At 35.4% G+C, this 14,191-nt stretch overlaps 1 protein-coding gene across 1 annotated transcript in view; it reads left to right on the plus strand.

Moving 5' to 3' along the window:
- The first annotated feature begins 203 nt into the window (after nt 1-203).
- LOC135713230 (uncharacterized) overlaps nt 204-14,191 on the plus strand; it is a 444,518-nt gene continuing 430,530 nt past the window's right edge. Inside the window, exon 1 of the mRNA XM_065236335.1 lies at nt 204-1,207. The gene's annotated coding sequence lies outside the window, so the exon portion shown is untranslated. The remainder of the gene's footprint in view (nt 1,208-14,191) is intronic.

Below are 14,191 nucleotides of genomic sequence, written 5' to 3' on the forward strand. Positions count from 1 at the left end.
AGTCGGGCCCGAAAAGGTGAAAAATCAATGCTCACCGTTGCCGAAGTTTGACAGCAACTAGCCGAAGAAGGTAGATCGTGATTCGTGAATGTCGACATCCTAATACGAATGTCGACCCACGGTATGTTTGGATAGCCTTTTTCCTTTCGTACCAGGACTCTTCAGTTATGTGTTTAACGTTCGTTAGAGCGGATATAATACTTGTTCGCTAGTCGGGCGCGTGTTTAATGTGAAGAATCGCTTTGATTGATAAAAAAAATACCATATCCCAAGCGTCAATCGGCGATACGGAAGTGGCCACTGCGGCTAATTCTCATATCCGAAATTTTGTGGCCCACATGAAGGTGGGCGCGGTGAGGTTTGAGGTGGCGCTTCGTGTTTGGTTTAATGTGGATTAGGATTAGTGGAGTTTTTCCTTCGTGTCATATCGGGTGTGCGCATCCATTCGTTTCATCATTTGAACACGGCGATACAGAAGCAAGGTCGTGGAACCCATTTATCGCTAAGTGCAGGTATCTTTCCCCCGGGATGGTCTGCAAACAAAAATAAATAAAAATGAATTAACAGTCGTGAATTAAGGAGGCCTCAACATCAGTGGATTGGCACGGTGGATTTGCGTGTCTTTGTGTACGTACGTGTACGTGAATCGTATGAAGGCTGAATGTGAACATGATGACCTGGTTCTTTGAGCTTCCACCTGTTCAGCTGACGGCGGTGGTTTGCGGTGGCCATTCGTGACGTTGAAGGCAGTTCAAGGCGTTCTGCAGAAGAGTGCAGTGCAGTGTAGAGCTTATGTACTCATACAAACAAGTTGAATCCCAACCGTCAACCCATAAAAGTTCAGTCTGTCGATTTGGTGGAACAACAAACGAAAATACTCCGCCGGTCTAACCTGGCCAAGGGAATAACCGGGCCGACGCGGGTGCGAAAATCAAAGGTGGAGAACAAAAGGTGAAAATAATTTTCTGCTGCCGTAATTGTGACCTACCTTCCAATTTGGTGCGGTAACCGAACGTGGCCGTTATCGTGATGGAAAGAAAACAAGCTGAAAGAATGTAAAATAACGGAACGAATTATCTTATTTGCGTGAAACGTGATCGAAGAACAGGAAAATTGTGTCAGTTAAGTGAGCATTAGTATCCTGATCAAAATTAGTTCAACACATTCACCGAAACGGCAGGCTTCTTAGGCTGAATCATTTTGAAAGGTGAATATAAAGTGCAATGCAACTCTAATATTACAAGATGAAGTCATATGGATATAATACGCATTTCATTAGTTTAAGAATAATTCAGAGAAAAGCGTCAGATTGATCAAGGTGAAGATTGTGTACTTCACTCTTTATTGTTGTCAATCAATGCCGATGTCGCAAGTTGTGTTTATGTACGTCACGAAAGCTCGAATAAACATGACGGTCGTTCGTTTTGAAACAAGCCGACCCAAATGCGTTAAAAGTGGATTTACTCAAAATTTTAGTTGAATTTTTCGGGATTTTCCAGGAAAAGCTTCTCGAATATGAGGAAAATCCATAGAGGTTTTACTCAGTCTATTACTATAATCCTAGACTGAGTGAAATTTTTATGGATTTTCCTCATATTTGAGATGTTTTTCATGATTTTCCACTGCTTTTGCCCGGAAAATTCTACTCACTTTTGACGAAATTCCGACTCATTTAGAGTGCTTCTGTTCAACCGTGCACGTATTTTATTATTTCTTTAAACAAGAGATGTGAATTTTATGAAGTTCTGATTTTCAATGCATAATAATACTATCCAATTTATTTAGCTTTGCTTTGAAAAATTAACAAAGAAGATATTACAGAGATATTACAAAGATATTAAAAGAATATACTTAGTCGAATATAGCTTCAGGCAAAAAATTATCAATCTCATCAAAGAGCTAAACATTACAATTTAAATAAATGTGTTTTGAAATTAAACGGAAGTAATTGAACCAATCCTATGAATATTTTCCTAACTGAAACTAGTGCACTCTTCTGAGCGTGATTTGCAATAATAGTCACAATCAAAATGTGATGAATATAAAAGGTGAAACTGAATGTAAAACAAAAATATTTAGATCTTCGATTCGAGATGTTCCGTGAAAGTTTAAGGAGAAATTTACTTTGAGACATTAAAAAATAATTCAATCAAGTATTTTTCGTCGAATCATTATATATTGCACAAAGTTTGCGTCATTTTGTGTAAAATAACAAAAGGAATTTAATGATATGAGCATTTTGCTATATCAATTGATGCATTAAAAACCGGGTTTAAATTTTTGGAGTAAATTGAACATCAAGACATAGCAAATAATTTGAATTTATAATGATTATGGGTGATTTAAATTTATGATATAAATTATAGATAATGGAGACGTCGTTAAAATACTTTTAAATATGAAGAGCTTTGAGTGTCTTGGTTTATTTCCTTTTAATTCCGTTATAATTGCTTACCTTTTGACAGATACGCGCGTTTCGTCTACTTCTTGCAGACTTCATTAGTGCCAAGTACTCAACACCACTACTTTTAAATATTATTCACCATTTCAGTTAAAATCAACTAACAGAATATTATTATAACGCCTCTAATTTGGGCCCATACATAAATTCAGCAATCTACTAAATTTTCAAAAGCGTCCCAATGACGCGTTCATCTAGATAATAGAAAACTAGAAACCGTTAGTTTTGTGCTAACAGGTCTTACACAACTTACCAATTGACTCAGCTCGACGAGATCTGAACATGTCTGCATGTGCATAGTACATAGTAAGTCGTGTGTCTCAACCCTTCACCAAATTGGACGCAAAAACCGCCAAATTAAAGGTACCATGAGGCAGCCCTAAGTATGCACCATTAGAATTGATAAAACGATCCATAAAAAAAATGAAAAACGTTCCATTAAAAACACCAAAATGATCCATAAAACATCGGAGAAAATCCATAAAAAATTGTGGAGAATCCATTAAAAATATCAATATTATCAATATTTTATAAGAAATTTAGCAAGACAACTGTAAAAATGTACCGCTAAATTTCTAAAGAATGAGCATTGAAATTATACGAATTACCCATAAACATATTGCTATTGATCCATAAAACATTCTGCAATGAACCTTAAACTAAAGAAAGTGATCCATAAAAAATCAAGTTTGCGCACTTTAAAAATATAGGCATGATCCATAAATTAGACGTATATTATTCATGTTTAGGATACTATTTTTTTTTTTTTTTTGATCCATAAATCTTGAAAAATTCCATTATAATTGCTTATCTTTTGACAGATACGCGTATTTCATCTACACAGATAAAAATTCTGAATTTTAATAGTGATGTAAACATTCATTCACGTAAACTTGTATTTCATTTCACACAACCGAGCAACTTGTAAACAATATTGTTTACAACAATGGGCTTTTCTATACAATATTTGATACATTGCATGAAATGTCTCAGAACTTTACATGATATATAATGTAAACTTATATGATATGTGACGCTCCATTTATGTGCATCATACTGAACAGAAATTTACACTACTTTTTCGAACTGTGTACTACTTGCAGACTATCAGTGCCAAGTACCACTGTGGTGTTGAGTACTTGGAACTGATGAAGTCTGCAAGTAGTAGACGAAATACGCGTATCTGTCAAAAAATAAACAATTATAACGGAATTCAAAGGAAATAAACCAACCCACACAAAACTCTTCATAAAGGGATTCTGTTAAGAGGTAGACAAATTTAAAGGACTTGAAAAATTGCTCCACTGCATATCTACTTAGATTTACTGTCTTGCCCGTGTATTTTAGGTAGAGGTGCGTAACAATTGGCATATTTCTACACAGTTTGAAAAAGTAGTGTAAATTTCTGTTCAATATGATGCACATAAATGGAGCGTCACATATCATATAAATTAACATTATATATAATGTAAAGTGCTGATACATTTCAGGCAATGTAGCAAATATTGCATACAAAAGCCCATTGTTGTAAACAACATTGTTTACAAGTTGCTCGGTTGCGTGAAATGAAATACAAGTTTACGAGAATGAATGTTCACATCACTATTAAAATTCAGGATTTTTATCTGTGTACCTATCAATCAACCAATGTGTGGTACGATGGTTTGTTTGACGATGTTTGCAAAAAAAGTGTGTTTTTACGATATTTAATTATGTACTTGAACTGATTCAATAGTTTTTAAGATTATGATACCACGTAGGTAAGGGTAAATTTTCTTCAAAAAAATAATTTTAATATTACATCAGAGTGGATGCACTTCAATCGTGTCGAAAATATGGTGTAATATTACTTGCCAAAAAGGACAAAATTATTATTAATACAGTGCATGAACTGACGTTTCGCTACTTTTGCTGCATTTGTTTATAGTTGTATCCTTAAAAATTACATGAGATTTTTGACATGATTGAAGTGCATCCTCTTGTATGTAACATTAAAAAAAATTGCTATGTGCAAACCTTAATATTAATGAGAAGTCCTCCGATTTTAGGGGGCGACCCCAGCGTAGTGGTAAGCATCCATACCTCTCACGCCAAAGTCACGAGTTCAAATGTCACCCCGGACAACATGACCCAAGAGTGACTATAAAAAAAAAGTTCTCCGATTTGTTTGAAGCTTGCGTAATTGATTATTGTGGGTAATGATTTCTATTTTTGTTCAAATTCTACCACTTTGGATTATGATAAATTTTATAAACGGTATCCTTGAAATATTTCAAAAATTGTTTCACGGAAACGGCATTTTTGATTTCTGATCTGATTTTTCAAATTTCAGAAAAACTCGACCGTTTCCGATTTGTATGAATCTTTGGGCTATTGTTTCTTATGGGCGATGATTGACATTGTTTTCTTATTCTTAAAATAAAAATTCGGATAACTACATTTTAAGATACTTAGGTTAAGGATTTTTCTTACTGAAAAAAAACATTGATTTGTACATTTTGCCAAGAAAAACCTTAATTTTCTCTACAAATTTGTCTCAGACATCAGTAAAAACTTTTTGGTGCTTAACATTTTTGGCTTCATTTTTAAATCCAACATTTTTCTACGTGATTTAGCGTATGCGTGATAATGTTTGCACTATTGAGCAAATTTCTCAAAAATTTCGTTTTCGATTTTTTTTTTTTTTCAAAGGGGGGGATGTTTCTCAGAGTCTTAAACTATGTTAATCATCGATCGAGTTTCCACACGCTTCGGGAATGCATGGCAGGTTCTAATAATGTAATCTGGATCCATTTCTCTCCAGGTACGGGTCAATGTTTGTCTGAGGCTTGCTGTACTCGAGTGACGTTTAGAACAGGCCTTAGCCTTCATGACGCAACGGAAGATTTTTCTGCAACCACTTTTGAGTGCGGTTCGAGGTGTGGCACGGAGCCCCATCTTGTTGAAATACAACATTTGGCTTCGGACTGAACTGTTCTTTGATCCACGGAAGAACATACTTACTTGAAATCCCGATGTAGACTACCGTGTTGACCTTGTCGCCTTCTGGAATGAACACCGGGTCCATTTTTTTTGCCATCAGTAGCCACCAATCCAAACACCATAACGCTAGCAGGATGCTTGGTCAGATACACGGTCTTGTGCTCGTCGGCCACTTTTTTTTTACCGGAAGAGAACTAATATACCATTTGGTTCCGGAATTTGATACGGGATCGACGGTAAACTTGCTCTCGTCAGTGAACAGGATTACCGGATTTTTTGCTTAAGGAAGTTCAAGATTTTCTTGCATCGTTCGACTCGTAGCTCCCGGATGCGGTTGGTAATCATGTGAGTTTTTTTCCGAGCCCTCGACTTCGCCCTGCAATTTTCATTTACGATCTTCCGTGTCGTAAAGTCACTGATCCTGTGTTCCTTTGCCATTTTCCTTATTGAACGCACTGGATTCACCCGAATCTTCCTTTTGATAGCAGCGATAACCCTCGGAACCAGAGCTGACCTCGGACGACCTGTGGCCACCTTCGCAGTTAGTTGTCCTTTCTTTTCTCGGTCTAAAAGCCTTTTGATGATCCATCGGGACACTCCCACGGATTGAAATGTCTTTTTGCGACATTTTCGCGTAGGACAAATCACGAATACGCTGCCACCTCGTCATGGTGCAACTGTCAAACTAAGTAAATCATTTTCTTTTATACACAGCCTACTACCCAAGCAACACACATCCATCAAAATAGGTTGCTGCAACTTGATTGTGACTGAAATAAGGTGCATACAAGTAACCACAACAGTTAAATGACAAGTGTGCTGCTAGGGTACGGTATGAACTATAGGTTACGTGCATTCAAAGAAAAACAAGGCATTACAGGTGAATCGGTAACCTTACTTGTACGATGGTGCAAACATTATCACGCATACGGTACACTGAAAAATACGAAAAAAATTAAAATTGTTCTGGACTCCCCTATAAAACCTTTCCATACTCATCTCAAATAAAAGGGGTGACTCCAAGTTTTAGTTTGGTGGGTGTTTCAGCAATTCTGAAATTTTTTTAAATAAATTTTTTTTTTCAGAGATACCGTGCACACCATGCAGATTGGATGTGCACCAGATCTTATTATTAACTATTTTATTGATTTCATATGAACAAGTTCAAGTTCGTGTACACAAGAAAAGTGTCCGAAGAAGCCCGCCACAATGGTGTATAGATATTCCCGACCAAAGTAGAATAACAACCCGATATCATCTAGATAACAAGTCTTGTTATCCCAGATATCATTTTGTTTTCAGTTGTTATAGCATAACTTATTTAGTTATCAGCCTTGACCAATTTTGTTATCAGTTGTTATCATGAAAAATTCACTATATATTTATTAACGATGCAAGGTTAGTTCAAAACTTAAAATATTATTCGCATTGAATCAATAAAAAATAGTGCTTTTAATCCCCAATCATATTTCAGTTATCAGCGTAAGGCTTTCATATCAAAATGATAACATGATTTGAAATTTATGGAATAAATTTGTATGGCCTACAGAATTTGTTTTCAAGATATTATCAATTATAACAAAATTAGTTATTTTTGTGATATCCAACGAGCAATTTTTTGATATCATTTTTGTTATGTTGGCTGTTAATTCAACCATAATTATAACATATTCAGTTATCAAAAAGTGAAAACCGGGTAATAGAACTTGTTATCAATTTGATATTTTACTTTGCTCGGGAATGTAGACGCTATAAATATGGTAGTTTTCAAAGTTTAGCCGGTCCCTGTTTTTAAATAAAGTTCATTGCTTTCATATAGAGAACACAATGGATAAAGCTGAGCATGTTCCGAAAGACCCAACCCGAGCAAAGTCGGATAGCAAAATAATATCAAAATATTATTATGTTTTTGAAATCATATAAATTACATATTTCGATATACTATTTTTTTTAATTTCAGTTGAATTCATCTTTTGATACTTCGACTAAAAATCTCTTAAATAAAGATTAAAAAAAAAATCTTTTGTTATTATTTTGATAGGGGAAATGGCTCTAATGTTGGCCCTATGGATCTAAGATTGGGCCTATCGCTAAAAATCTGCTATTTATATGCTGCTGTCATTGAGATATTTTTTAAAAGATATTTTTGGACGATTGCTGAATTTATGTATGGGCACAAACTAAGGACATTTTGGCCGACATTACATCCATCACCGAATTGAATATTTTATAAAAAATAGCATCCTCATTAATCACTGAAATCTATTTTTTTTCTTTTACGAGTCAATCAGCATGCTTGCTGTTTTCTTTATAAACATCACAAAGACAATTATGATTTTTACAGTTATAGCTTACAATATTTATTGAGCCGGTGCCGGTGGTGTAGTGGTAAGCGTGACTGCTTTCTCACACCCCAATGGGTATGGGTTCAATCCCAGCCGAGGTCAGTGGGATTTTTCTGAGGCATAAAAATCTCTGGTCACGTCGTCCTTCGGAAGGGAAGTAAAGCCGTTGGTCCCGGCCCATGTGTGCTTGAACGGGTGCGATATCCTACGCAGGTGTGGAAAAGCTGCCCTCCTGCACATTCGATTGCCGTCAATGGATTGCAATCGATGTCCGTCGGTGATTGGCACTAGATTGCGGAACAGAGACCGACGTTAAATAAAGGAATGAAGAAGAACCTTTATTGATATTAATCTATCTTCAAATTTAATTTTTAAATCGATATAAGATAGACATCGATAGAACTGATTGAAAAATAGGTTTGTTTTTATTTTGAATAAATGAAAACTTATTGATAACATTTTTCGATTTTGAATCTTGATATCAACCAATATATTTCAAAACATTAAGTTTACTAAATTTAATATCATGATATCAAAATAATAACAAATTTAGTTTTTTTTTGGTTTCCTAACAATGTTATAATAACATATTGATTACTTATTTTGTTTATTATATACGAAATGACTTATATCAAAACGCATACATAGGTTTGTTATCAAGAAAATAAGATTTGTTATCTTTTGACATCCTTCATATAGGGGAAATGAATGTAATGTCGATATAATTGCCTCTTATTTGGGCCCATACATAAATTCAACAATCGACTAAATTTTCAATCGACCAAAAATATCCTTTAGTACCGTTCCAATAACGCGTTCATCTGGATAAAATTGATAAATAGCAGATTTTAAGCGATGGGCCCAATCTTAGATGCATAGGCCAATGTTAAAGCCATTTCCCATACCATTTAGATCTCATTTTTTATCATTACTGTTAACTCGACCACATGGTAGTCAAAATATGCTATAACGAACGCTTATATCAAAATATCAAATTTAGTTTTCATTTTGTTTTCATTCTTTGCTCGAGTAGTAACGTAGCCATTGATCAAGTCTTTCGTCATCTAATCTGGATTAACTGTTCCCACTAGGTGATCATTTTTCATTTGAATTCTATGTATAACTTACCTAGTGTAACTGTGTACACTGTAATTATCATTTGGAAAGATCGACTACAAATCAGAACTATAATCACTTCTGACGTATCAGCGCACGAACTGACATTTCGGACCGTGCCATGAAAAATAATCATCCCGTTAAAACAACGAACATTCTTTACTAATATGTAACGAAATTACATCTGTTAAAAACATTTCTGACATTATCGGGACTGTTTGCCACACAATTCGAAAAAGTAGTGTAAATTTCTGTTCAGTATGATGCACATAAGGAGTGTCACATATCATATAAGTTTACAATATATATCATGTAAAGTTCTGAGACATTTCATGCAATGTAGCAAATATTGCATACAAAAGCCCATTGTTGCAAACAACATTGTATACAAGTTGCTAGGTTGCGTGAAAATAAATTCAAGTTTACGTGAATGAATGTTTACATCACTATTCAAATTCAGAATTTTTATCTGTGCATAATTCAACGCAGTTTTGAAAACATCATAAATAAATTGAAGATTATTTAAATAGACTTAAAGCTATAGATAGGTAATATCCGGTTATTGATTCATTCCTTTATTTAATGTCGGTCTCTGTTCCTCAATCTAGTGCCAATCACCGACAGACATCGATTGCCATCCACTGACGGCAATCGAATGTGCAAGAAGGCAGCTTCCACACCTGATATCGCACCCATGCAACAACACACATGGGCCGGGAGCAGCGACTTTACTTCCCAATGCTTCGCATTGTCACGGAAATGTAAAGAACCGACACTTGCGATACACGAAACTGTTGGTCGAAATGTAAGCAATGATTCAGCGTGATAATCATCTGTTTAAAAGTCATCTGAAACAAACAGGGGTGTTCCAAAGTCATAATTAGACATTCTGGGACACGCTATATGTCGAATTTTCGATTATGTCGATTAATCGATAAGATTTTTAATTTTAATCGATTCATTCGATTTTTTTTGACAATATTTGGTTAATCGATCGATTAGTTCTTTTTTTTTAAATAATAAATATAAATTTGAAAAAATCCCAGTTGGCACATTCGGAATTTTCTGAGGCAGAAAAAACCTGATCACGCCTTCCTTTGGAAGGGAAGCAAAGCCGTTAGTCCCCTGTCCATGAGTTGATGAGTCGATAGGTAGGGTCCAGATGTGGGAGTTACATCCCTGGCGTCGGTAGTACCAGTACGGAAATCAAGATCGACAGAAAACAAGTCAAGGAAAAAATCGATTAAGGAAAGCCTACTATATTGAATTACTCAAAAATTATCGAACTACATACGTTGAATTTAAACGTACAATGTGAACGGAACCCAAACATGGTCAAATGAAATCCATTTGAAGTTTATAAATTTAGCGGCGCCAGTGGTGTAGTGGTAAGCGCACAGTTCGAAAAAGTAGTGTAAATTTCTGTTTAGTATGATGCACATAAATGGAGCGTCACATATCATATAAGTTTACAGTATATATCATGTAAAGTTCTGAGACATTTCATACAACGTAGCAAATATTGTATACAAAAGCCCATCTTTGTAAACAACATTGTTTACAAGTTGCTAGGTTGCGTGAAATTAAATACAAGTTTACTTGAATGAATGTTTACATCACTATTAAAATTCAGAATTTTTATCTGTGCGTGATCACCTTTTCCCCTAGCAGGCCAGGATTCAATCCCAGTCGGCGCCGCCGAGATGTTCTGAGGCATAAAATCTCTGATCGCGCCTTCCTTCGCCGTTGGTTCCCTATTTATGAGTTGATGGGTCGATATGTAGGGTCCAGGTGTGGGAGCTGCCTCGCTGGCGTCGGTAGGTCGGTGAGCAGCATTGAAAACAATATTGACGAAAAACAAATCAATGAAAAAAAATATATTTATTAATTTGGACAGTTGCTCTAGCCAGAATTAGAATGGCTTTGAACTCATCACCGCAAAAAAAATTATAACATCCAAGAGGGTGTACTTCAATCATGTCGAAAATTTTATTTAATTTTCATGGTCACAACAATAAATAAATACAGTCAAAGCAGCCTAATGTCAGTTCATGCACTGTATTAATGATAATTTTGCCCTTTTTGGCAAGTAATATTAAACCATATTTTCGACACTATTGAAGTGCATCCACTTTGATGTGATATTAAAAAAAAAATTTTGCTGTGAGGTTTACGTTTTGTAAATAATTTAGATATATTTTGAAGAGTGACACATTTGGAGAAAAAACTGCAAGGATTTTTATGTTATAACTTTCCTATGCCTCGTGTTACACTCTTAGAAAAATCCGTGAAAATTTAAATGCTCTGAGACTGACACAATCGAGCGTCAATTTTGACATAAAATTGATTAATAAAAGATGCGACATTCAGCTCAATCAAACGTACTTTTCGAAGAGTGATGAACTTTTCAGTCTCGGAGTAAACCTTATTTTATAAGTGACGGAATCCATCTTTGACATAAAGGTAGAAACGTAAACAAACACGTCATGTAAAATTAAGTACTGCGAGACTGAAAAAATCGTCACTCGACGAAAATTACGTTTGATTGAGCTGAATGTCGCATCTATTATGACTCAATTTTATGTCAAAATTGACGCTCGAATGTGTCAGTCTCAAAGCACCTAAATTTACGTGGATTTTTCTAAGTGTGTAGCCTATGTAGCCCGCACCAAAGCGCTCCTAAAGCTATTTTGGTAATATTCACCATAACGCAGCAACCGCACCGGGGGATGCTATTCAAGTGCGGGAAATAACAATCTGCCTTTCGGTGAACAGCGGGTTATCAAATTTCATAACGCGATAGCGACCGACCCAATCGTTGCTATGTGTGAAATTTCATTTTTGGTTTGCATTTGAAAATTATTGAAAATCACTTGCAATGATATGAATTAGTTTGAATCTGGGACCAGAGACAGTGAAGCGGTAAAAGTAGTCAATTTGTAAAATTAATGTAGAGCTCCTCGATTTTTAGAATCAACTTGTTGTGATTCTGGATGGATAAATTTGGATTTGAGATCAGGATGTGCACTTTGGTGGCTACATAATGGTCCTTCAAAACATTAGTAAAGGTGTTCTTTACACCCCTCGGTGGTGCTTTGTAGGAGAACGAGCTGTGAATTTGTAAGTTTTGTGTCAAACAGTTGAGTGGTTATTTAGCTATAAATATTGATCTAACAATCGATATGGAAGTAGATAGCATAGAAAAAATATCAAATCAAATCAAATTCATTCAAAGAATTACCAAAAACTCGCGGAGCTCTGGCATCTTTTGTTACTAATTTAATATTCTGGGCGCCAGCAATGTGCACATGTTAGTTCTAGTTCCAAATTCATTCATATAGCTTCACAACAAGTGATTTAAAAATCGCGGAGGTCTAGAATAATGTTTAAGATTTGACAACTTTAACGGATGTTAAGCACGTAGCTCTACGATCAGTTTTAGCTCGAAGTTCGACGATAGACTTAGCAACTACCAGTGCGAAAGTTAAAAACATAAATTAACAATCGTGATAGCAACGATCGGTGTGAAACCTGGTTTGTAACTAAAATAGCAACGGCTGAAGTTGTCAAACCAAACAAAAGAAGTGCTCCTAGCGAATCCATTTTTTTTCTCCTTCATCTGTATGAAGAAGAAAACCCAGTGTGGTTGCAATGCGTTTGGACGGAATTGAAGCTCGTAGAACGAATTTGGAATCTAGAGACATTGTTAGATTTTTTTAAAATATTTGTACTATGTGTGACTCTTTATTAAATCCAAAATAAATCATTTTTGCAGTCATCTATAGCAGATTCATTGCATTATTCGTTCATATCCGTTCGAAAAAAAACGGTAAGGTGCACCCCTATCTCTGAAAACTACCAAATAATTCAAATGTTTGAAGATAAATCGACCGATTTTGTAAAATTTCCATACTCATAACTGGTTTATTCACCACTAGCAGGGCGACACCTGTCGGATTTGACGGTTTAAAGTAATACTTTAAAAGATGAAACCCCTGATGGTTATGCTTTCCATACTACACGTGGCATCAGGATGAATATGATTTTATTAGATTTTCTTCAAAAATCACCACACAGCTACCTATAAATCTAAGAATAATAATAAATTTAAATCACAAACTTTCATTACAGACAAATAGACGTTACTCTTTGAAAAAGTTTTTCTTGAAAACATAGTATCTCAAAACATACGACCTCAGTACAGACATCCCTCGGGCTTCTCGCGTAAAACAAGCTTGCTCGCTAACTCGCAAACAATATTGCACAAAAGTTCTATAGAATTGTTAGAAGCGTTAAAGTGATCCGATGCCAGCGCTGCGACGAGTAGTTCGTGGAACTGATAATATTCAAATAAACCGTTAAATGCGTGAACGAAGATACACAATGAAGTATTACGTCTCTTGTCTGTGCCTTCATATTACCAATAATAACATGTGAAAGGCCATACCAGATTTTTGAAAACAAACCTTCTTATGCCCTTTTCTCGCCACCCATATGACACCAACGCAAACCATCAACATCAACGGGTAGGGGAAACTTTATCCTTCCCGATGATGTTGTTGATTTGCGCAGGGAGCCCTAAGTTGATGAGAAAAGGGCCTGTTACGCATTCGATCTAAATCGGAGATAATTTTTATTAATCGCAATAAACGATGCATTAATATTTTGATTTTGCAATATTTCATTTAAACCATTCGATAATAATTTTTGATATTAGATTATTGAACTAATCGGACAATTAGCAGACATCCCTACGATCGCGATGAAAACAAAATAATAATTATATCGCGGCCACCGATATAAGTCATCCACGTGGCGTTCTTACTGCGTACGGTTAAAAGTGGTAAATGAAACTTGATCCCACCGAATGCATCGGAGTTTTCAGTGAGGTTAATGTTACAGTAATAACCTGATTTTGACAGCCCCTTTTTAATATTTTTTTTCTAATGATCTACGAAATCCATGCGCTTTTTAGTGGTCTTTTTGTATCAAAGTATACGCTCAAAAACACACTATTGAAACATAGTTTTTATCAACAATGTCCTTGACTATTTTTAAAATGTGTATGCATCGGATCAATAAGAATGAAATTTTGCCAAAATAGTGCTCTTGGGTTAAACATCCATCGTGAAGATAAATAAGAGAGATTTATAATTACGGATATGTGAAATTGTTTATTAATAAAAGTCTGTAGCGCGCTCCGGTCGCCAAAAACGAGTCAATACTGTATGTGTCTTACTGTAAGCAGGCAGAGTCCTTCCAAATTGAGCTTTATGTAGTGGATTGA

This window comes from Ochlerotatus camptorhynchus, unplaced genomic scaffold (assembly GCF_037179485.1).
Source record: "Ochlerotatus camptorhynchus isolate MF236.1 unplaced genomic scaffold, CSIRO-AGI_Acam_v1.1 ptg000548l, whole genome shotgun sequence".
Lineage (NCBI taxonomy): Eukaryota > Metazoa > Arthropoda > Insecta > Diptera > Culicidae > Ochlerotatus > Ochlerotatus camptorhynchus.